General features: G+C 31.1%; 2 pseudogenes; both read left to right on the forward strand.

Moving 5' to 3' along the window:
- Positions 1–2,091: 2,091 nt before the first annotated feature.
- LOC149560814 (sulfate transporter 3.1-like) lies at positions 2,092–23,364 on the forward strand (annotated as a pseudogene).
- A 264-nt stretch (positions 23,365–23,628) lies between these two features.
- Positions 23,629–23,957, forward strand: part of LOC149560815 (putative UPF0481 protein At3g02645) — a 43,062-nt pseudogene continuing 42,733 nt past the window's right edge.

Raw genomic sequence — 23,957 nt, forward strand, 5'->3', positions numbered from 1 at the left:
TATTTTTGGTGTATATTTTCTTTGTTATAAGTGCTCAAGTTCGACCTTATTAGAATCCAACAGTTTTTTCCTCCCGTCAAAATTTTCCTATCAAATCTATACCTTGAAAAAAAATTACATATTCATGAAGAGGATTCTCTCCTCTAGAGATGAATATAATTTTTAAATTTTTTTGATATGATTTACTATTTTTTTTCCTTTTTGAGGGAGAATCTTTTGAAATGTTAAAATATCAACTTATAATATTTTGAGATTATAACATATTATAACTAATCAAAACACTCAAAAATTTATATAATGATGATACTAAATTTGAGATCTATAAAAGGGTATTTTTAGTTTTTTTTTTAAAAAGAGTTTTGATGGAGAAATGAGATTTGACCAAAATAGGTTTTTGTATCATAAACAATGACATAGATATGTGCTTTTACCCAATGGTACCCACAAGATCATGTACTAATTTATAAATATTCTTCGTTAGAGGATACACCCTATAAGGAGTCCATGAAATACATTCAGTACATATTAGTCCCTGTTAGGAGACTTTGAATCCCTATTAGGAGTTGTACCAATCTCATTAAGAGTTATAGAAGGAAGATAGAGCCACTTTCCAAATAGCTTCAATGGAAAGACCAATGAACCCAGTGTCCAAATGATCTCTATATTATTCTTTCTAGAATGATATAATTGAACTATACTACTCCTTACTCTTTCTTTGTCCTATCAACCAGACTTGTGCTTCTTCTGATCTTGTTACTAGATCACATGCTTCACATCTAATAATCCCTTGGATCACTTACTCATATTTACCAAACACTCTACTCTTGTTCACGCTTACTTTAATACTTTACACTTGATGCATATTACAAATAAGGAATATACTTTCCTTTATACCATATCTTCAAGATAATTCTTTGAGTCAGCCTTGATGCTTTCCTCATTAATTATAGTAAGACAATTAATTATTTCATAATTATAATAGCACTATTAGCTCATAGTTTATACAACTTCTCACACATATGAATTTAAGGCTTGCACACTTGCTAACATCACCATTAGACTATCTTCTATCACTATCTAACTTCACATCTCTAGATTATATCTCTATTAGAAGATATAATGCAATTATTAGAAACTTCTTTATAGGTACTTTTTCTTTGTATTGCTCTCTATAAATCAAGCATAACTTTTGTATGAATTCAAATTGCTTGATGCGCACTTAACCTTGCAATCAAAAAACAATGCTAAACACTTCCTTAACTACATGTCACCTAAACATCAAACCTATTTCCATACAAACTTGATCTATGTCTACTACTTTGCTACTCTTCACAAAATTACTACCAAGTTGACGTGAATGAAAAACATAGTCATGAATGCAACATGTTAATACTGCCACATGCTTTCTAATGCTTAGGATACTCCCCTAGAGGAATATCATCAGAATTCATGCTAACACATTCAACTAAGAATTTCTAAACAAGAATTGGTTAGAAAAACCACTTAGGATAGTTGCGAAGAATATACATAACATATTACTACTCCAACAAGATAGGGCACATTTGCAAAGATTTCAAATTAAGAAAGACAATGCAAGTACAAAATTTGAACCACAAAGAGAAGATCAAGGTGGTAGACAAAGATGATTTAAAAAAATACTTCAACAACATATTGGAAAGGAAAGAAGATGAGAGAAAAGATGTCATGCTAGAGAAAGTAAGAAGCTTTCCTATTGTTGGCAAGACTTCAATGGCCAACTAAGCCAGTCCATGCTTAGAAGGGGTTACATGTCAATGGATGCATTATACGCTAGTCACTCATATTAAATACAAAAGGATAGAGAGGTAAGCAATGTAAATACCTTTATTCATTGAGGATTAACCTAATAATGGTTCATCAAAGATATAAATAGTTGAAATAGGGCTTAATTAGTCACTTTTCAAATTCTAAGTCTTGAGCTAGGCAAGATTTTAAGAAAAATGTAGTTGAGCAATCAAGTGTCATCTTGACCAACAATAAAATATCCAAGCCTATGAGTGTGAAAAAACATACTTAGAGGAGAAAGAAATTTTAGAAGAAAGAAAGACAATCATGGCAAACAACATTCTTCAAATTGAACTTGCTAGTAATAAAGAACTTTTAGAACTAGAATATGTGGTCACCTCGCTGATGGGTGATGCAAGGGACCAGGTATTTTAGCTATCCTTAGTGCTTGTACAAGTTCTACTTGTAGAATATGTTGGTACATATTTTAAAGAAAATATAATGGAACTAAGAGAAGACAAAGTGTATGATACTTCTCTACATTCTTGGAGGATGGTATATTAAAGAAAGAGTGGAAACACTTGATGAACTCGACACTGCATTGCATAGTAGAAAAGACAAATTTCATTTATGCGGATTGGGTGAGACTAGTACTAAGTAGAGGTCATGTTAAGAATATTTGGTTTGATAATCACTACAAAATCAGCACATAAGTCATCTTGAGGGTAACAAGACTCAATGACATAGGGATGGGGCTAAACAAAAGAAAGATCACACTTGAAAAAGTGGAAAGGTGTACCAAAGAAAAGAAAGTAGGGAAAGCACTAGAAATTAAGGAAATTCTTGAGCTTGAGATGAAGTATACCATAATATAATTTGTATACAGGTTCTACTTCTCAAGAAAGTCAAATTGTGTACCCTATAGAGTATTACATGCAACATATCAAATCACTCATGAAGGTAAACCACTTGACCTAGGAGGATAGTTGTATGAATAACTAATGTTGAATTTGAAAAAATCAAGGGCAGCCCCAAGGTTCACCCATTAAAATTTGGAGCTCTTCTAGTATGTATATTTTTCTACTTTATGTGTCAATTTCCTAGACAATGCATAATTAGTTGGTTTAAAGATAAGCCAATATATGAACAAGTATGTATGTCCTATATAATGTTAAGAGACAATAAGGATAATCTATTCAAAAGGTACTTTGATAGCTTGATGGACATAATAAGAAAAAGGGAAAGGATGCCCTTTATCCTAGTAGAGGAGTACTATAGAAATGATATATGTTTTGTAGCTTGAAAATATACATGCATGATACTGACTATAAAGCCAAGAACACACTGGCTCACTAGATTCTAGCATGAGCTAACAAAAAAGGAGCCACAAGTAGCCATAGAATAGGAAAGAAGCTAAGAAGGAAATCAAGAGAAATAAGATAACCCAAACCAAGGTGAGGAGCCCTAAGAAGCATAAATGTGAGTAAGAATCATTGATTCAAGAATAGAAACAATCTCACTAGAATCAGAGTCAAGTGAGGAATACTAGAACAAGAAGAAAAAAACAAAAGTAGTAGTCAATGATAAATTGACACTAGTACAAAAAATATTGAATATATCCATAGGTGAATTATCATCACTTGAATGGTGAAAGATACTAGAAGAGGTAACAATCCTAATCTTCCACTTTCAATTGATAATAAACACAATGGTATTTTTCACAATGGAAACTATAATATAATAAGGTATAGGTGTGTACTTATGAATAAAAAAAACTAGAATAATGTAATAAGTGTGGTACTAGTAAACATGAGGACTTACAGTAGAACACTAGACATGGTAAAGAAGGTTCTACCAAAGGAATTGGTGCCACAATAACTTGTTGAAAAAACTCAAAATATCAAAGAAAGAGAATTTACAAAAGAGGTGTCTATGCATGTTGATCAAAGAAAGGATGTTGATCACATGAGTACTTGATAATGTGTCATATGACCCCAATACTGATCTTATTGATCAACTAGGGGACACAATCAAATACACAAACATCAGTAATGCAACATGTCCCCTCAAAATTAAAAAGAAAAAAGGAAATCTCAAGAAACACATTGAGCATCACTTGTAGATAATCATAGAAGTAACAAAGGTTGCAATCAAGCTATTGAATTTTATCTCTCTAATCCTTCACAAAATATCTGATTTCAAAAATTTTCTAATTGATCTAAATGAAACTCTAAAATGTGTCCTCTAAGGACTATAATTCACTCAAGCATCTTTTGATGTGTCATCATCTTCAACTAGTGTACATACCTACTGTAATCACCCAAAAATAGTCATCTATACTATTAGCTCCCTTCTCATCATGTTTTTCTAAAATTATTAAATGACTTATTTTGATCAAATTCTCAAAAAATTATTTATTTGATTTTATCCTATATTTTGAACACTTATCCTAAAATTGTTCTTATTTAATTATAAGGAATATATCCCCAGTTTAATTAAATAATAGAAATCACTTATCTCTTACCCTAAGTTTCACACATAAAAGCATTTTCTCCAATGTGAAAATTAAAGAAAAGCCTTTTTTGTCTCACGTGGAGACACAAAATTCAACTCTTTGTGATTGGTGGAAATGATTGTGTACATGAATCATGAAAAAGTCAACTTTTCACCCCTGATTAGATTCTTCTACTTCATAATCTCCACCATCCATACTTCCTTAAAAGGGAGACCTCTCTACTCATCTTGGATCGAATCCTTTTGCACTATTCTTATGTGGTATTTTTTCTAGGTACCCTTGTAGCTTTGGAATATCTTATGGCCTCATACTCATGTTTTAATATTATAGTAGCTTAATATCATTTTGCATTAGTATAGTTTCCTTTTTATGCATTAGAATAATACACCTATTTTAATTAGAAGGATTTTAACACTCTAATTTTACTAGTTATTTTGCACTCCATATCTCAACCCATAGCTTACATTTCACTTGCATTGTATTGCATATGAATTCTTTGGCACGATAATCTTTTCTCTTATCTTGGAATCTTCCATTTCATGGTGTACTTTGAAGGGGTTGCATTCTTATGCTCATTTGAGAGCCATTCTTTTCATATTTGCATCCCTTCACACGTCATGACTAGGGACCTCTAGGTCAATATTTGAGGCTCTCAAACTATGAGATTCCTCAGATAGAGATACTTAGAGAAGTAGACCTTTTTTAGCATACACATTTTTAGTGCCCACTATGGGTCAGAAAAGTTCTATTTTCCCTTCTTTTTGTGTTTTTATCACTTTCTAGTATCATAAAATACATTTCTCTAGTATTGTATGATATTTAATTCTATAGTGGTGCAATAATTTACTAGTAAAAGAATCACATGAATGTTTTACATTCTATCATGCTATAATTCTATAAAATATTTCACCCACCTGCCCACAAAGAGAGAGAGAGAGAGAGAGAGAGAGAGAGAGAGAGAGAGAGAGAGAGAGAGAGAGAGAGAGAGAGAGAGAGAGAGAGAGAGAGAGAGAGAGAGAGAGAGAGAGAGAGATATTATAGGGGTTTCTAGATTATCAACTATTTAAGTACTAGATAAGTTACTTCCTTAGCCATTATGCACTGATTCAATTGGGTTGTGCAACATTTTAAATTATCTTTTTCCTCTACTCAAAATTTTTTTTTAAGAATTTTTGTTAATTAAATTAGTCTATTTCTAATGGAACAAAAATTAAAGAATAGTGTATAATAGAGGGAGATGGAACTATTTGGTTGACTTGAAACTTTCTATCAAATGAAAGTCAATGATAATTTAATTTTCCTAGATTTTTTTGTCAACTCCCCCTTTTATTCAATCTGATATTTCTTTGAGATTAGTGTTGTCTAAGAAGGGAATACCTAGTTATCTAACCAAATGGTTGGGACCACCCTAGGCTATACAAGGTTTATTGCACTAAAATTTAATATTTTATTCCATCCAAGTAAAATGAAATTCACTAGAGACTTTACTACTAGAGGAAGACCAAAACAAGTATAACTTGATCATAAGGTAATTGATGCTTTTCTCTACTAAATGAACAAGAATGACATAAAAATCTATAAATAGAATACTTATGAGCTCATTGTTTCCATTCTTCATTTGCATTCAAATAATCAATTTCAAAATTATTTATGTTGGTGACTGATTGACTAACATAAGTGGCATAATGGTAGTTTGTATAGATAAATTATCTATTTCCATATCAAATTCCAATAGTTTGTCATAGAACCATTTTCCATATAGAATGCCAATAGTTTTTCATAGAACCATTGAGTTTCTAGGATTTTGTAAGAATTATGGTCAAAATGAATGGTAGACCAACTTATAAAAAGTGATCAAACATATTTTAGTTTACTCTCAAATGTTGTATTATCTACCTTTTCTTAGCCAGATCTTTCTCTCTCAATTAATTATAAAATTATCATTGGTAAGAAGTAAAGAGTGGGTCAAGAACAAATGTTAAAATATTCTAAAATATTGAGAACATTCCACGTAGTAGCTTACTACTGGCCTATTGTCAAATATAGCTAATAATAATTTTAATTTTATATATAAATATAATTATTAATAAATTATATTTATTTTAAATTTTAAATATATACATATTATAATTATTATTTGTGTAATATTCTCCAAACTCTCTAGACAAGTGATTAATGTATTTAATGATTTTTATTGTTGAGAAAATCATGTTATTCATTGGATAGTTAAAAAGGTTTTCAATCATAATGCAATATTTAAATATAGAATGTTGAGCAATTTAAAAACACTTTCATTATGTATTAGTATATTTTTTATGATATAAATATATATAAGAAACTAATACTAGAATTTTAAATATTAATAGTGTGTTTTTAGAGGAGTTGTATATTCAAGGTTTGATGAAGGTTACATAAGTGAACTTTCTATTTGTGTTATTTTTGTAAGGATTTTAAGGGTGGATATTAGTGAAAAACTTTTGAAGAAAAAAAATCTAATTATAGAGTACAAGATATATTGTTCTTTAGTCAAAATATTGTGAAATTATCTATTTATATCAATTGATAAATATTTTGTTTGATTAGATTAATGTTTTATAAAACTCAAAGAAGAAGTTTACTATATTTTATAATTTCTTATTGTTGAGAAAATCTTAAGGATGCATTGATCTAAGAAATATTGATCATTCTTGAATGAACTTTCTACAATATAAGTAAACATAAGAAAATAACAAGTGCCACATAGTGGCATGTACTTGCCAAAGAATGTATTGTAATAGAAATAGTAATTAAATAGTATAATAATTAATCAATACAGTAAATGTATTATAGAAAGATAGATGTGTGATAAAATTATTATTGAAATAAGTAGTTAAATAAATAACAATTTTATAAGTAATCTTATCAAAATCCTCACTTTTATTTGTGGAAGTTTAAATCAAACAATAATCTAGTAATAAGTTCAAAATTACTTGGAAGTCAATGGAATTAATGAAGTGTTAGTTCATTTCGCAGCAAACCTCTATCACCATTGAATTATATCTACATTCTAATCAATGCTAGTAGAAAGCTAATCTCATTTGATAAAGAAAGTGGACTATGGAATTACTAATAAATTTGAATTGCTAGAATATTCTTTTAATTTTTAAATACAAAATAGGCACTCTTAATTTTCCACTATTTCATTTGAGTTCCACTCTTCTCTAAATTTCTTATTTAGACTAAATAGGGAAACAATTTATAAGGTTTCCTTCAATATATATTATTCTATTTTATTCTAGAACTTGAAAAGTCTAAAAAAACCTATTTTCCAATCAAACAACTGAAGAAAGAACTAGATCCAAAATCTTACTTTTAGATGAAATATATGATTAATTTCACTTTTACTTTTAAAAATTGATTTTCTTCTCTCTTACAAATATTAACATCTAATGATTTATTTTAAAAATTACTTCTCATTTCATAATTTCTAATTATAGGATTTCTAAATAATATTTGGATAGCAAAAATATTTTAGGTAAATATATAAAATTCAATATAAAAATATTTAAGTAGGTTTCAAATTCAATTTCTAGATAAATGTTAAATTAAAAAATCAAATGTGTCTTAAATGAAAATTAAATTTATAAGGTTATGATTGCATTTGTAAAAACTAAATGAATAATTATTTTAAAAAATTAAATACTTAATATTTTTTTTCAACACAATATAGTTTATTAATTTATTCCTAAAATCATGCCAATGAAAATGAGTAATGGAGCTATCTCCGAATAAAGGGGTCCTATAAGATAAAATCAAAACAACCAATTACAATGGTTAAAATTAACTTTTAGAATTTATAAAATTCATCAATAAATTAAAAAACTTTAGAAACATGTCAGTTACATAAAAATTGTCATTGATGATTGATGCAAATTAATTGAAAAATTGGAGCAACTGAATGCAATAGTATATTGCCTATGACAAGTACAATAATGGAAATTTAAATATTGTTGGTGTTTTTCTATAAGTTTGATGAAGATTATATAAGTGGATTTTCTATTTGTCCAATTTATATGAGACTTTTAAGGAATAAATATTATTGAAAAATATTTGAAAAAAATCTAATTATAGAGTCTAATATTCTCAATAAATTATAGATACCTATATAGTAGAATTTTATGTTCATTAGAAAAATAACATTATTTTAGATTATGAAATTTAACATAGTTAACATTTTGTAGTTGAACATAATCCACCCAACAAATTACTAGTCTCTTATTGCTAGTCCACTAGAATTTGATTATGACAAAAGTCTCATTTCAAATATTTTAAAATTATATTTAAAGATTTTTTTTTTTTTTTGAAGAATCATTGTAAGATCAAGTTTTAAATTGTTAATATTTTTTAGATTATGATATTTTTTTAATTTATCACAATGAAATGCAAAATAAATTTTACATGTATATCTAAAGTGTTGAAAAGAGATTGTTTGAAGTGTACAACCTATAATGGAGCAATCATTATTTTTTCAGTGATCTCAAATTTGGTACTTACTAGTGAGACAGTTTCTTTTTGGTCTAAATGCTATCATTTGGTTGATTGATGAAGAGGATTTGGAAAGAGAATGTAACAAGAGAACCTAGACAAAGGTTGAGTTATTTTGTGTATAAAAGGAACACTAAGACAAAGTAAGACATTGATAATATAGTGTATTATTTATCTACTTAAAATCTCTAATGAAAGGTTACTCAAGCAAAGACTAGAAGAAGATCAAGTAAAGAAAAGCGTCTGCCAAGCCTTGACAAATAAACAGTGCAAGCTGATCACAAAATAATAAAAGCCGAGTGAAAAATAATAGTTGTCGAGAAAAGAAGAAAAATAGTTGAAGCTGAGTGAATGTTAGTATATGTCAAGTAAATTTTAGTTGATGTCGAGCATCAGTAAACTTTATTGTTTACCAAGTGAACTAGTCTTGGCTGAGTGACAGAATAGTATATATGCAGAGTGACAACAAACAATTTCTCAATCAATGATTTGATGAATCTGAGCTAACTAATTTGATTTCTTGAATTATCTAAAGCATGTGGAAGATAACTATGATGAGCTAGTGGCACAAAATTCAAGGTAAACAATTTTGAGGTGAATACAAGGAAGATTATAGAGGAACTCAAATAGAAAATCAAATATATTCATTGAATATTACCTAACCCTAAAATGGACAATTGTGGTTAAGTGAAAATATCTAAATTCTCTATTTTTAGAGATAGCTAACCAAAAGAAAAGTTTATCATGTGTGAGAACCTAAGGAAGACAAGAGGTCTAGGGTGTTGCTTCATCTAGTGGTCGAATATAACTAACGATAGTTGACATACAAAGCAAGAAAGCTTAAGGGGATGAATGCTTAAAGGGTGAAAAAGCTATCAGAGATGAAGAGTATGAATGCCAAGAAGAATGGAGGATTGAAGTAGAGATCTGTAATCTACAAGTGAGTTGTAATTTTTTATCAAAACAAGTCTTGTTGTTGCTTTCAAGAAACTATACTAGTGTGGCTAAAATCCTTCAAGGATTAAGGTTGACCTAATAGTAATTTGTAAATCCTTTAACTAGGTGACATTCTAATAGAATGTTCTAATGTCCTCTAATAAGGCTCACTCCTAAAAGGGTGATTGAAATCCTTTAACTAGGTTACATTTAACAATGTGTATTGTAACCTTTAATAGGGTTGGCCTTTCACAAGGAATCACTTTAGAAGAGTTAAATTGGGTAGCACATTAGTGGTGGTTTTACCCAAATTGGGTTTTCACATAAAATCCTTGTGTCAAATTGTGTGAATGTGCTTATGGTATTTCATGTTTACATTTCTACAAAGTTATTTTGACCTAGGAGAGTAAACTACTAAGTTAAGATATTGTATGGTCTAATGGATATATGCATGTTATAGTTTTATGGATATGAATTTGTTAAGCACTAGAAAGTTTTATTTGTAATCTAGACCTTGGATAACTAATTCAACCCCCTCTCAGTTATTCTAAATAATTCCAACAATTGATATCAAAGAATTGGTGCTTGTGAGGGAATAGTTTGATGGTACTAAAAGCTAAATATCAAGATGTATAGAAAGGAGGTGCCCAAACTGAACAAGGAAAACTTTCCTGCATGGAAAAGTTTGATGAAGCTACATTTAGGAGGCCTTGGAGACTATGCATAGTCTACCATCACCACTAAGCATACTGATCCTATTGGAGCCCTGACTACTAATGATCTAAAAAAGAAGAAAGAATACAATCAACTAATGCTAGAGCTTGTCTCTACCCTAAGCTACTCAGAGTTTGATGACATCAAAGGATGTGATACTGCAAAGAAGATGTGGGATGCTATACAAAAAATTTATGGAGGAGATAAAAATGTTTTGAGAGAAAAATATGAAAGTCTAAGAGAAAAGTTCAATGCCATGAGAATGCAAGGTGAGACAATTGTCCAATATTGCACAAGAATCAACAATGTTGTAAATTCTATCAGAGGAGCTAATGGTATTATTGAAGATGAGATTTTAATAAGCGTAGTATTGAGAACACTATTGCCTATCTATGCTATTAGAGTCTATGCCAAAGAAGAACTAAGGTTTTTACCTAGTAGTAATCTAACCCTTGAAGGGCTGATGGGTAGACTCACTACCTTTGAACTCTCTAATATTTATAATTTCAAAACTGAAAAATATTGAATCTCCTTTCAAAGATAAATTATTATTAAAATAGTCTAAAGAGAAAAATAAAAATGTCAAGCATGTTTCTAGTGATAGGGATATAGATGAAGATGATGTAGAAGAGCTTGAAGCATTGTTGGTGAGGAGATTTCACTATAGAAAAGGGAAATATGAGAGTAAGTTACCTATCATGTGTTTTAATTATAATGAGGTTAGTCATATTGCTGCTAGATGTCCAAAGAAGAAGAACAAAAAAATTGGAGACAAATACAAAAGTAAAAGAGATGAGAACAACAAATATTATAAAGACAAAGGAAAGAAGTTCTACTACATCACTGAAGAGGAAACAAAAGATGAATCTAATGACCATGATGATGAAGTTGTGTATGTTACTATGACTGATGATTCTAATGAGGATGAGGCAACTCCATTGGTATCTTGTGTAAACAATAGTGACAAATGGACCATTAATAGTAGATGTTCACATCACATGATTAGAGAGAAAAGTAAGATCATTGCCCTTGATTATTACAATGGAAATAGTGTAAGATTTGGTAATGATGCCTCCTATTTGATAAAAGGAAAAAGATCAATCAAGTTGACATAAAATATAATTTGTGACAATGCTTATCATGTAGAAGGACTTAATAGTAACTTGTTGAGTGTGTCACAACTAAACAGTTTAGGCTGCAAAGTTGAATTTGAGAACAAGAAAGAAAAGATCTATGACACTAATGGAATATTGATTAGAAATGGAGATCAGGCTAGAGGTAATCTATTTTATCTTGACATGAATGATGTTACTTATCTTTTCAATGTAGGAGAATCTTGGGTGTGAGGTTGCATCACCTAAAAATATTTTTATTTTCAGCCTTTTATATTTTAATAATGACTAGTAGATAGGGGGTTACTATTTTTGGGAACTTGCTATTTTTAGTAAGTTTTCCATATGATCTTGAAATGTCCTAATTTTAGAGGTGGTTATTCATCTTGAATACAATATCCTACTAGTTGAAGCCCAATACCATATCATGTGTATTCATGGATTTATTGCAGATTTTTGGTTTACAATTTTGGTATATAAACTTTAGGCTCACCGTTGGAGGTCTTAGAGTACCTAGACAAGGCTTGAACTTCAAGCTCACTATTGGAGGCCTTAGATTTCCCAAATGAGGCTTTAAAAATCAATGGATGGGTGCTTGTGTGGATTTGAGCCTATAGTAGGGTTTTTAAAAAGTGGTTATAACAACCAATTAAAGCAATGGTTCAAGAGTTGTGATCTTCCGAAGTTGGGCTACCAAAATATCCAAAATAAATGTCAAAAAGTTATTTGGCCAACTTTATATGTACTTTTAGGGCTTTTTGGCCCTAGGTATTAAGTTTGAATTTCTCGAACATTCTAGGGAGGCATAAAATTACCTATTTAAGAAATGCTCAAAAATTGTCTAGGACAACTCATGGTAATAGTTCACAAATTTGTCTTACAAATTATTGTATTGAAAACACCCATGTGGATTAGTATATTATAAATCTGAACTCTATAATTCCACATTTGTGACAATAAGAAGAAGTCCATATTTCATTCTCACATTTGTTGTTGTTTCTTTATTTATATTATGTGTTTATGGTATTAAGGGGAACACCCTTCATCACTTGTTGTATAATTTCATGATGCATGGCTATGGCACAAGAGATTATGCCATGTTAACATTGATAACCTAGTTAGTATCAGTAACATGAAAAGATTTAGAGGTTTTCCTAAACTAAAGAAACATGATAATGTGATTGGAACCACGTGAGTGTATAGAAACAAGTTAGATGAAAATGGTTAGGTCACAAAGCACAAGGAAACATTAGTTTGAAAAGGCTATGCACAAGAATAAGGAATTGACTATGGAGAAACATTTTCCCTAATTGTCAGATTAGAAGGAGTAAGAACTTTTCTTGCTTACTGTACATAAGAAAGGTTTCAAAGTTTATCAGATGGATGTGAAGTCAACATTTCTAAATGGTATACTAAAAGAGGAGGTTTACATAGAAAATCCTAAAGGATTTGTTGATCCAAACAACAAGAATATGGTATGTAGAATTCATAAAGATTTATATGGTTTAAAGAAATCCCCAAGAGCATGGTATGAAAGGCTTCATAATTATCCTATGAAGATTGGTTTTGAGAAGACCGATGATAATAACAATCTATATTTGAAGATAAAAGGGGGTAAAGGTATTTTACTAGTTGAAATTTTTGTTGATGCTATCATAGTTGGAGGTCAAATTGCATTATGTAAGACATTTGCAAATGAAATGAAGAAATAATTTGAGATGTCTATGTTTAGAGAGACCAAGTTATTTGTTGGTTTGCAAGTATATAAGATGAAATATGGTATTTACATCACCCAGTATAACTATGTAAAGGGAATACTGAAAAATTTTGGTATGGAGAATTTAAAACTAGTTAGCACTCTTATAGTGATAGCACACAAACTTTCAAAGATTGAAGATTCTATAGAAGTGAATCAAACATTATATAGGTCTATGATTGGAAAGTTGTACAATATGTAGTACATAGAAGACCTACCATTGCATTATCTATTGGGATTGTTGCAATATTTTATACAAATCCTAATGAGAATCATTTGATGACTATTAAGAGAATTATGAGATATATTTGAAAGGAACATAATGGTCTATACTACAAGAAAAATGATAAATTTGAGTTAAGAGCCTATACAAATGTTGATTCCAGGCTGAAAAAATTGATGACAAAGAGTGTACAAGAGGTGGAGCATTTTTCTTAAGAAAGAGATTGGTCACATAGACTAGTAAGAAAAAAAAATCTCAATCTACTATTGAAGCTCTAAATATGTGGGTACTGCAGTAAGTTCTACAAATGTGGTATGGAATGAAACAACTACTCAAATTCATGAAGGAAGAAATTACTAAACCTGTGGTACTTTATTGTGATAATAAAGGTGTTATAAACATATTAAAGAACATTGTGATGCACAAAAAAAGACAAAGCACATTGCAATCAAGTATCATTATTTGAGAGAGTGAGTTCAAGACAAAGAAGTGAGAATGGAATATGTGAATAAAAAAGAACAGATAGTTGATATATTCACAAAAGCTCTATGTAAGGAGGCACATGAATATCTTAGAGGAAAACTATGTGATACCCCTATCCAAAGCTACTTAAGAAGCATGAGTAGTTCCTTGCATCAACGAAGATGAATGTTGTACCTTAAAACTCGATGCATTGGATCTTACTTTAGGAGCCGCCTAAACTAATAAAGGAGATGAATTAGAAGATTTACAGTCACATGCAAGGTTATTGAAGGAGAACCTGAATTGATTATATCTACATGAAAAGATAACATGTCTTTGGAATTCTTGTCAAAGAGGGAGAAATAAGTATCCGAAGAGGGAGAAAAAAGAAAGAAAAAAGAGGAGAGATAGATCTTGATAAGGGAGATATAAGAGAGATGATACACTGAAAGAGATTGCCAAATCTCACATTATGCTATATATAGGAATGACATATACTGATGGAGAGGGAAATTCCAAAGATATTGTTTTATTTTTGGTATTGTTATTGGTATTGGATTTCCATCAATACCAAAGAGGGAGAATGTTTGAATTATAGAACCTGTAATGGAAAATTTATTATTTTGTTAATGATGTCAAACATGTTACTTGCTAGTGAGACAATTTCTTTTTGGTCTAAATGCTATCAGTTTTTTGATTGATGAAGAAGATTTGAAAAGAGGAGATAACAAGGGAGCATAGAGATGGGTTGAGTTATTTGGTATATGAAAGGAGCACTAAGACCAAGTAAGAAATTGATAATATAATGTATTGTTTATCTTCTTAAAGTTTGTAATGAAAGATTACTCAACCAAAGAATGGAAGAAGGTCAAGTGAAGAAAAGTGTCTACCAAGCCTTGCCAAGCAAACAATGCGAGCCAAGTAGAAAATAACAGAAGTTTAGTTAAAATAATTAGGTTCCAAGCATAGAGGAAAAATAGTGGAAGCCAAGTGAAAGTCAGCATATGTCAAGTAAAGTTTAGTTGATATCAAGCATCAGTAAACTTTAGAGTTTACCAAGTGAACTAGTGTAGGCCAAGTGATAGAATAGTATAGATGCTGAGTGACAACAAACAGTGTTAAACCAAAGATTTGATGAATCTAAGCTAACTAATTTTATTTATTGAATAATGTGAACTATGTGGAAAATGACTATGATGAGCTAGTGGCACAACATTAAAGGTAAACCATTTTGAGGTGAAAATAAGGAAGATTATAGAGAAAGTTTTAGAGGAACTCAAATGAAAAAGTGGGTAGATTCATTGAATCTTACATAACCCTAAAATGGAAGACTGTGGTTAGGTGGAAAGAGATCAAAATTCTCTATTTATAGAGATAGTTTTCTTGAAGCAAAGGTTGTTATGTGTGAGAACCTAAGGAAGATAAGAAGTCTAGGGTGTTGCTTCATCTATTGGCTGAATAGAAAGACTACAATTGGCATACAAAGAAAGAAGGCTTAAAGGGATGAATGATTGAAGGGTGAACAAGCTATCAGAGTGAAAGAGTATGAATGCTAAGTAGATTGGAGGACAAAACCAAAGATCTATAATATACAAGTGAATTGTAAGATTTTATCAGATCAAGTCCTATTGTTGATTTCTAAAATTGTACCAGTGTGGCTAAAATCCTTTGGATTAAGGTTGACCTAATATACACTTGTAAATCCTTTAACTAGGTGACATTCTAATGAAATATTCTAAATTCATCTAAAAAGGCTCACTCTTAAAAGGGTGATTGAAATCCTTTAACCATAACACATTTAATAGGGTGTATTATAACCTTTAATAGGGTTGGCCTTTCATAGGCCATCACTTTAGAAGAGTTAAATTGAGTAGCATGTTATTGGTGGTTTTGCCCAAGTTGGGTTTCCACATAAAATCCTTGTGTCAAATTGTGTGAATGTGCTTACATGGTATTTCATGTTTACATTTCTGGAGAGTTAGTTTGACCTAGGATAGTAACCTACCAAGTTAAAACATTTTATGATCTAATGGATACATGCATGTTATGGTTTTATGGATATGGATTTGTTAAGCACTTAAATGTTTTATTAGCACATCTGAACCTTGGATAATTGATTCACCCGCCCTCTCAATTATTCTAAATGATTCCAACATAAAAGATAAATGTATTGTTTATAAACATAGCTAACTATGGAGGTAATCATTAAGTATAATGTAATTTTGATTATGACAATTAACATCCCCAAAAAATTGTCTACAAGATTGTAAATACATAATATCTTAGAATTCGTTAGAATAATATAGAGGGGGCTGAATAAGTTTCTAATGTCTAGATGTACAAATAAAAATGTTCAATGCTTAGTAGACCCATATCCATAAAATCTTATCATGCATGCATCGATCAGATCATATAATACTTATACTTTTTAGGTTATTGTCCTAGGTCAAAACATCTTTACAAAAATGTAAACATGAAACAACATAAGAAAATTTACATAATTTGACAACAGGATTTTATGTGGAAATCCAATTTGGGAAAATCCACTAGTAACATCCTAATTTCTCATTCTTTTAAAGTGGTGCCTTGTGAAAGGCCAACCTTATTAAGGGTTACAATACACACTATTAAATATGACTTGGTTAAAATAATTTCAATCACCCTGTTAGGAGTGAGCCTTTTTAGAGGACTTTAGACCATTCCATTAGAATTTCACCTAGTTAAAGGATTTATAAATGAATATTAGGTTACATTTAATCCAAAGGAGTTACCCTAGACTGATACAATGATTAGAAAGTAATAGTAAGGCTTGATCTGATAACAAATTAAAACTCACTTGTAGATTATAGATCTTTTTCTCAGTCCTCCATTTTGCATGGCTTTCACACATTTCATCTCTGATAGCTTATTCACCCTTATAGAATTCATACTCTTAAGTCTTCTTACTTTGCATGCTAGTTGCAATCACCTCTATTTGGTCATTGAATGAACCAATACACTAGTACATTTGCACTTGTTTTTCGACCAAACCTATGATTCCTTCTTCTTTTTGGTTTTCATTCCCATATTGGTCAAAAATAAAAAAATTTAAGCCCTCTTTGTTCAAAATTTTGACCAATGTATGAATTCATTTTGAGCAACTTCAAAATGGCATTATGTTATAATAACAAAAAAACAAAAAAACTTTTATAATGCTATGTCACAATATATTTCTATGTCTTTGTATAAGCATGGGGGGCTTCATTCACATGAAATAATAATTTATTGCTATATTGTAGGAGACTTAGGAGAGGTCCTCCAAAATTTTGATTTTGCAAGACATGGCCAAGGGGCATGGTCTAAAAATATCTAAGGTCTCAGTATTTCCTTCAATGGTGAAAGACTACAAGCATTGCCTTTTTTTTTTAAGTTACATGAGTGATTGGTATATCTTAGTCTTGAAACAGTAACAAATAAAAGTCTTAAGCAACATTTGCCCTAAAAAAATGTTCAGGTCATCATGAATTGAATGTTGCAATTGGTAGAATCACCAAGCTTTTAACATCTTAGTAAAAACCTTTTGTTGCTTATGAGTTTGATATAGTAGTCGACCCTACAGGCAAGAGATGCTTATGTTCATTAGGTTGACCAGGCCCTTTTCACCACTATTGTAGCATTGGAGCGAGCAGCATCACTAGAGATAGAGACGACAGAGAAAGCGAGGACAACAGAAGTGATGGGTTGTTCCAGGTTAAGATCTGGATTGAGACCTCTGCACCCAATGTTCAAATTTTAATTAACTGCATAGTTCATGCAAGATCTTGGCTAGGTATTATAATTCATTGTGTTTTATCTCTTTTATAAATTTCTTTGGCATTCCTTAGTGTAATTTATTTTGTTTTTTTTACCACAAATGTTGGGAGCCTTAAGATCTATCGTAGAAGTATATCCCTATTAGGGTTTTGTATGCATATATGCTTTGTCCTGTCTTTCCTTATTGGTAGATTCCTTTTCTCTGAGGATATTATAGCTTTAAAACCTGACATTTACTTTGTAGTTTGGAAAATTTTCTTTTTAAGTATGGCCCATAAGTAGATGTGCTCTTTGCTTCTAATGATATAGATTTTGTTTGCAAATGGTATGAAAAAATAGTTTGATAGCTTATTTTGGTGGCAAAATTTCGTTTCAGCAATAATTCCCCATTTGGGTTAAATTTGATTTGGAGTTGTAGGATGAAAGTTTGATAACAAGCCTAGAATTTGATGATTGTATTGGTCATTTTTTCCACTTTTGCACTGTAGATGATGGGATGAAAATTTGTTGGACCGTATTGATTGATATTTTAAATTTTTTGAGAACCAAAGATCTACATCACATTAGATTGGGCTCTTACATATAGGATGAATCACATATACTAAAGGTATTAAAGATTAAACATATTACTCTGCATTTATAAAGTACATCTACTCTTATACTTGGAAGTAAAAGTGCAAACTTGTTAGTAACCTCTAATTAAAATTAAAATAAATATATAGTTTGATAGAAGCTTAATTCATTTACAACCATGTTCTACAAAAGGGAACTATTTAGCTTGTATTGAGCCCACAACCTCATATTGGTGTCATCCATATGAAGTTATTTGCATTCAGAGTGAAGGTAGTCTGAATGCAGATTAGTATTTGTATCCTCCGTGTGATTTTTTCATATGTTGAAGTTGTTGTCTATGCCTACTTTAGATTTGAAAAACATACAGATTGACGAAGGGAGAGATTTTTGAGGGGCTTGTGGCTCTTATATTTTAGCAACCAAGTCATACCCTCAGACAAATAAAAAAGAATAGAGCTCCACCCCCCAAACATGAGTTCATGAGTGACTTACTTATGGTCTGTGGCTACGTTTTCATATGCATAAGTGCTTGCATCAGTGTTGATACAGGTTGCCATCTTTGTTCTACATTTACATTGTTTCATGTATATGTGTGGGTATTGGTTGCAGCTGTATTTGATTCCTTGATGGCAGAATACACTACTTTAAAATTTTGTAAAACTATGTAGCCATCATTTGGTCTTAGAGTAGCTATAGGTGAAACCCTCTAGAATAGAATTATTTAGCTGGTCACTTTATTTTTAGAGCTCTTGCTAATAGGAAAACAGATTTTACATTTTAATTTAATTTAAAGAGAGTTGATAATTGCTTGATTGAGCTATTGGAGAAAGAGAGAACACTAATGTTTTGTGAGGTTTACACTAATGTTCTTTAAGGTTTACAAAAAATATTTTCTACTTTGGCAAGAAGGTAGAAGTATGATTTTAATAGTTGAACAATAATCAAGGGTTGCAACCAACAGAGAAATTGGAAAAATTACAATAGTGCAGTTCATGTTTCATTGAGAGAATAAGTAATTGGTCTTTTGTTTTCAACTAATTGAGATGGAATTTGTTCAATACAAGTAGCAGTAGTGGAAAGTAGTGTAGCACTAATTACAGTTAGGGAAGCTATAATAGAGAAGAATTGAAGTTCACAAGAGGTGGGCATAGTAAGTGTCAAAGCCCAGAGGGGCAAAGGAATCTCAAGGTTCTAGACAAGAAAGGTAGTTTTACCAAAAGGCCACGTTCAAAGGAGAGAAGCTTGGTGAGGTACTAATAGAAAGTGAAATAGACTTGCTATTGTATAGGCTTAACACAATTCATAATGGAAAAGGAAAGAGGAAAAATGAAGATGACTACTCTTAGTCATGACAGGGGTTCAAGTGAAAGACACAATCAAATGGAGGAGAATGCTAAAGAAAATGGCATAGACATGAAGAGAATGAGTTGTGGAATTTGACTGAGAAATGACTCAAATGAAAGAAATCAGTTTAAACATGATGCTAATATGAGAAAGCAAAGAAGATAATATATTAGCATTTAGTCATATACTATGCACTCTCAATGGCTCTACTACTTGTAAGTCTGCTACATCTCCTAAACATGATCTACCACTGTCACAAATCCTCTTTTTGAGGGACGTCAGTTGTTTATTCTCTTTTACCTTGTCAAAGTTCACACAAAACCTCAGTAGATTTTTATCTACCTATTGAATGATCTCCTTCACTAACACTCAATCATAGTGCTTGCCACTATTGTACATCGATGCATCATATTACAAAAGTTTGTCACTTATTTTTTTATATTGTTTCATGGTATTAAAAGAATAATGACTACTCCTTATAAGTTTCATGCACTAGTAGTGATTAGATGGTCAACATTATCATCATTTGATAATCTTTTCCACCTTTATGACTATTTTGCCCTATAGGTCAAGCTTGTGTTGAGATGACTATCATGTAATGATCCTTTCTGCCTCTGATTATTTGACCTATAGGTGATCCTCATTTTGAGATATGACTATCATAAACATTGTTTTTGTGTTGCCCTCCAAATTGTTGCTCCTCTAGCATTCAAAAATTAGTGTTTTGGCATTTTGTTCACTTGCTCCATCTTGTTCTCAAAAAAAGTTGTTTCTTAGCTATGACCTTGATTGAAAAAACTGATGGGGCTCTTAAATTTTGCTCATAACTTTGAATCTCTATTCCTTTGACCTCCCTCACTTCTCACTTGCATGGTGCTTTTTGTTTGTGTTGTGCTCTAGTAGTCCTTCACAACTTCTTGTTGACTACTCCCTTATAGTGGTTTTACCTTTGACAGTCTTCAACAATGAACCACTTTAAAACTGCATATGGTTATTAAGAATGATGCTGCCATATTTTTTGGTCATTTACGATGAGCAACTCATGTCTAAGGAATCTATTATCGGGCATCAATTTTTTGATGCAACAACCACCCTAATTTTTGTGACAATATTGCCATTTCTAGTTAAATACTAATAGCATAGTTTTGATGTGTTGGGCCATGTCTAATGTTTTTTTCTGGCTTGAGTAGGTTGGTCATTTGAAAAGTGGGTTAAATCTAGAACTATCAATGACTTTTTCTTTGATGGAAAATATCTAAAGACTGTAGTAACAATAGGACTGATAAGTGGGCTTGTCACACTTAGTGTAACCATTACTCCTCTCTTATTATATTTATGTACAATTGATTATTCATTTAGGCTGATCTAGGTGACATAAAAAATAGGAAGGAATAGCAATTGGTAGAAGTTTTGGGCTTACTAAGAACTACCATATTGATGGCAATAAGGAGATGATTGCCATTGGCATTATGAACATTATAGGTCCATGTTTCTCTTACTACCTCACAACAGGTAATTCTTTGTTCTTCTTATTTGTTTGGACTCCTAAAGCTTTAGGTTTTGAACTTAGTATGCCACTAAATTTTTTGTGTTTTTAGTACTAAATAGCCTTGCTTTACTATACATGATGTTTGTTCAAGTGTCTTTTCAAGGTCATCTATAAATTTCACTGCTGGCTACAAGATAGTAGTATCAAACATTGTGATAGCCATTGGAGTGATGTTAACTCTCCTCTTCTTGACTCCACTCTTTCACTACACTCCCCTTGTACTCCTTTCTTCCATTATAATTTCAGCCATGCTTGGTTTATTTGACATACCTAGAGCTTATCATCTCTAGCAGGTGGAAAAAATTTGATGTTTTAGTCTGCATAGGAGCTTTTTTTGGAGTGGTCTTTAGAGATATTGAGATAGGTCTTGTCATGGTGGTATGTTGATAGTTCTTATTATTTCATTGCCAGTGACCCATGAAAAAAGAAGTATACATTACATTTATTTCGATAGTATTAGTTTTGAATTTAGTAACTCTTAAAATAAACTGGTTAAATAATTAATGAAGTGCTTGCTTTACTCAACAAAGTTTACATCCTTTCATTGCAAGTGGTCATTTCTATACTGAAATTGATAATGATCGTTTCAAGGCCTCGTACTGTAGCTCTTGGAAATATCCCAAACACCACAATATATAGAGATACTGAGTAGTATACGGGTGCCATAAGAGTTCTAGGAATTATCATTCTATGCATAGATTCTTCAATATATTTTGCCAACTTAAACTACTTAAAAGAGAGGTTAGTTATCTATTTATCAATCAAACATTCTAAATAACATCTTTAAGAATCAATTCATTTTAAGTAATTTTTGAATCATTCATAGTAATGATTTACACCTACAAGTTTCCAATAAAACATAGTACATGTTCCTACACATTTCATTTTCATAAAGTATATTTATAGAAAAAATGGTCATATCACACATATTTACATGCTATAATCTGCCATTGAACACAGGCTGATGAGATGGATAGAGGATGAAAAGGATCTTCGAGTTAAAGAAGATATTTTATAGTATGTTATTCTGGATATGTCCTGTAAGTTGTGAAATCCACCCATTTCTTCTACTTGCATAAATCTCATTATTTGTTATCACCCCATGAAAGAGGCTGCCTTCAGATGAATCAATTCCCAATTTGATATCTAATGTCACATGGGTCAGATTTAATTGACTTCTTTAAGTAGTTCATATGAAAATATATTAACTTTTTAAGCTTCATCTATCGTTTTATGTGATTCTAAATGATCTACTTGCACAAATCAAAACATGTTTAAATAGTTCATATGAAAATATGTTAACTTTTTCAGCACGATCTACCTTATGATGGAGATTTCAAACGATCTAATAAACTCTACATACTCTGAATTCTGGCACATTGAGTTTAAACTACATTTAAATGATGCGCTCCTCTATTTTCATTCTTGAAGCTATGGCCAACATTGACACTTGCGGAATTAGAATATTGCAAGAGCTTAAGAGGGTCCTTGACAACAACCATCTTCAGGTGACAGATCATATTCATTTTTAGCTTCAATTTATATATCAATATTACAAGGTTCATGGAATTACACAAGAAACATACAGTTGGTTTTAAAGTTGGTAAATAAGTTTTTTCAAAAGAGACAATGTTTTCATAGGAGAAGTATGTCCTTATATAAGACAATATACTACTTAGTTGAGCTTATATGGGTTTCAGCTAGCATTGGCCAATCCTGGTGTGAATTTGATGGAAAAATTCAATAAGCCAATGTTTACAGAGTTTTTGGGCCAAAACTAGTTGTTTGTCACTATTTTTGATGGTGTGACAATCTACAATTCGCTCCTAAATGATCCTAAATAAGAAATGCATGGTGACAAAGATGAACTAAATGTTCTTAATACAGCAGCAGCTTGAGGAAACTTGATCCAAATTCGAAGGAAGATAATCTTTGAGACTTTTTAGTTTTTGTTTGTCTATTTGAAGAAAAGGAAAGAAAATAGTTGAGATAACAAGGCACTCCAAAGCATTACATTCAATTTTCATGGACCTTACCAGAAGATTAGATGAATTGTATTGCCACTGTCATACAGAAGTACCTTACTGGTCTAAATGTTAATGAAGGAATGTTCATAACTTCAAAGAGGGCGAAGTCTTCTTTGGTTTCATGATGTAAACTATTGAAAATCAAATGGAAGGACTCATATTTTTCTTCTAACTCCATGCAGCAAATTGGATCTTATTTCTTCAAAATTGATGCCAGTTTAGGCAATCAAAGTGAGTAATTCTGTTTGTTGCATGCCCATGTGTATTGGAGAGGTTGAGTGCGTATCTTCCACAACTAATAAGTAACAAAAGTTTCAAAAGTTTCTATGTTGTAATTATGCTATCTGAACTAAAGAAGGAGGTGGTATTTTCTCCATTTTCCAACTTGACCAGTCAACCCAATGCTGCAGGAACTTGATGGCCTTAGTGGCTTTTGCCAGCTTGTCACCTAAATCCTTAATGAAGTTTTCTATTGGAGCATTTTTCCCTCATTAATTCATATACTTACAGCTAAAATCTTTTATATTTTCATGTGCAACTGAAACTCAGTCTTGGGAGGTTTCGTTTATTGATATAATACAGGGAGAATGGAAGCCCCAACTAAAGAAAGGTAAGAATGTTGATTCTTTTTGTCTTTAATATACTTTATGACTGTTAAATTCTTGT

This window comes from Cupressus sempervirens, chromosome 4 (assembly GCF_028749045.1).
Source record: "Cupressus sempervirens isolate cs-2001-9-10 chromosome 4, ASM2874904v1, whole genome shotgun sequence".
Lineage (NCBI taxonomy): Eukaryota > Viridiplantae > Streptophyta > Pinopsida > Cupressales > Cupressaceae > Cupressus > Cupressus sempervirens.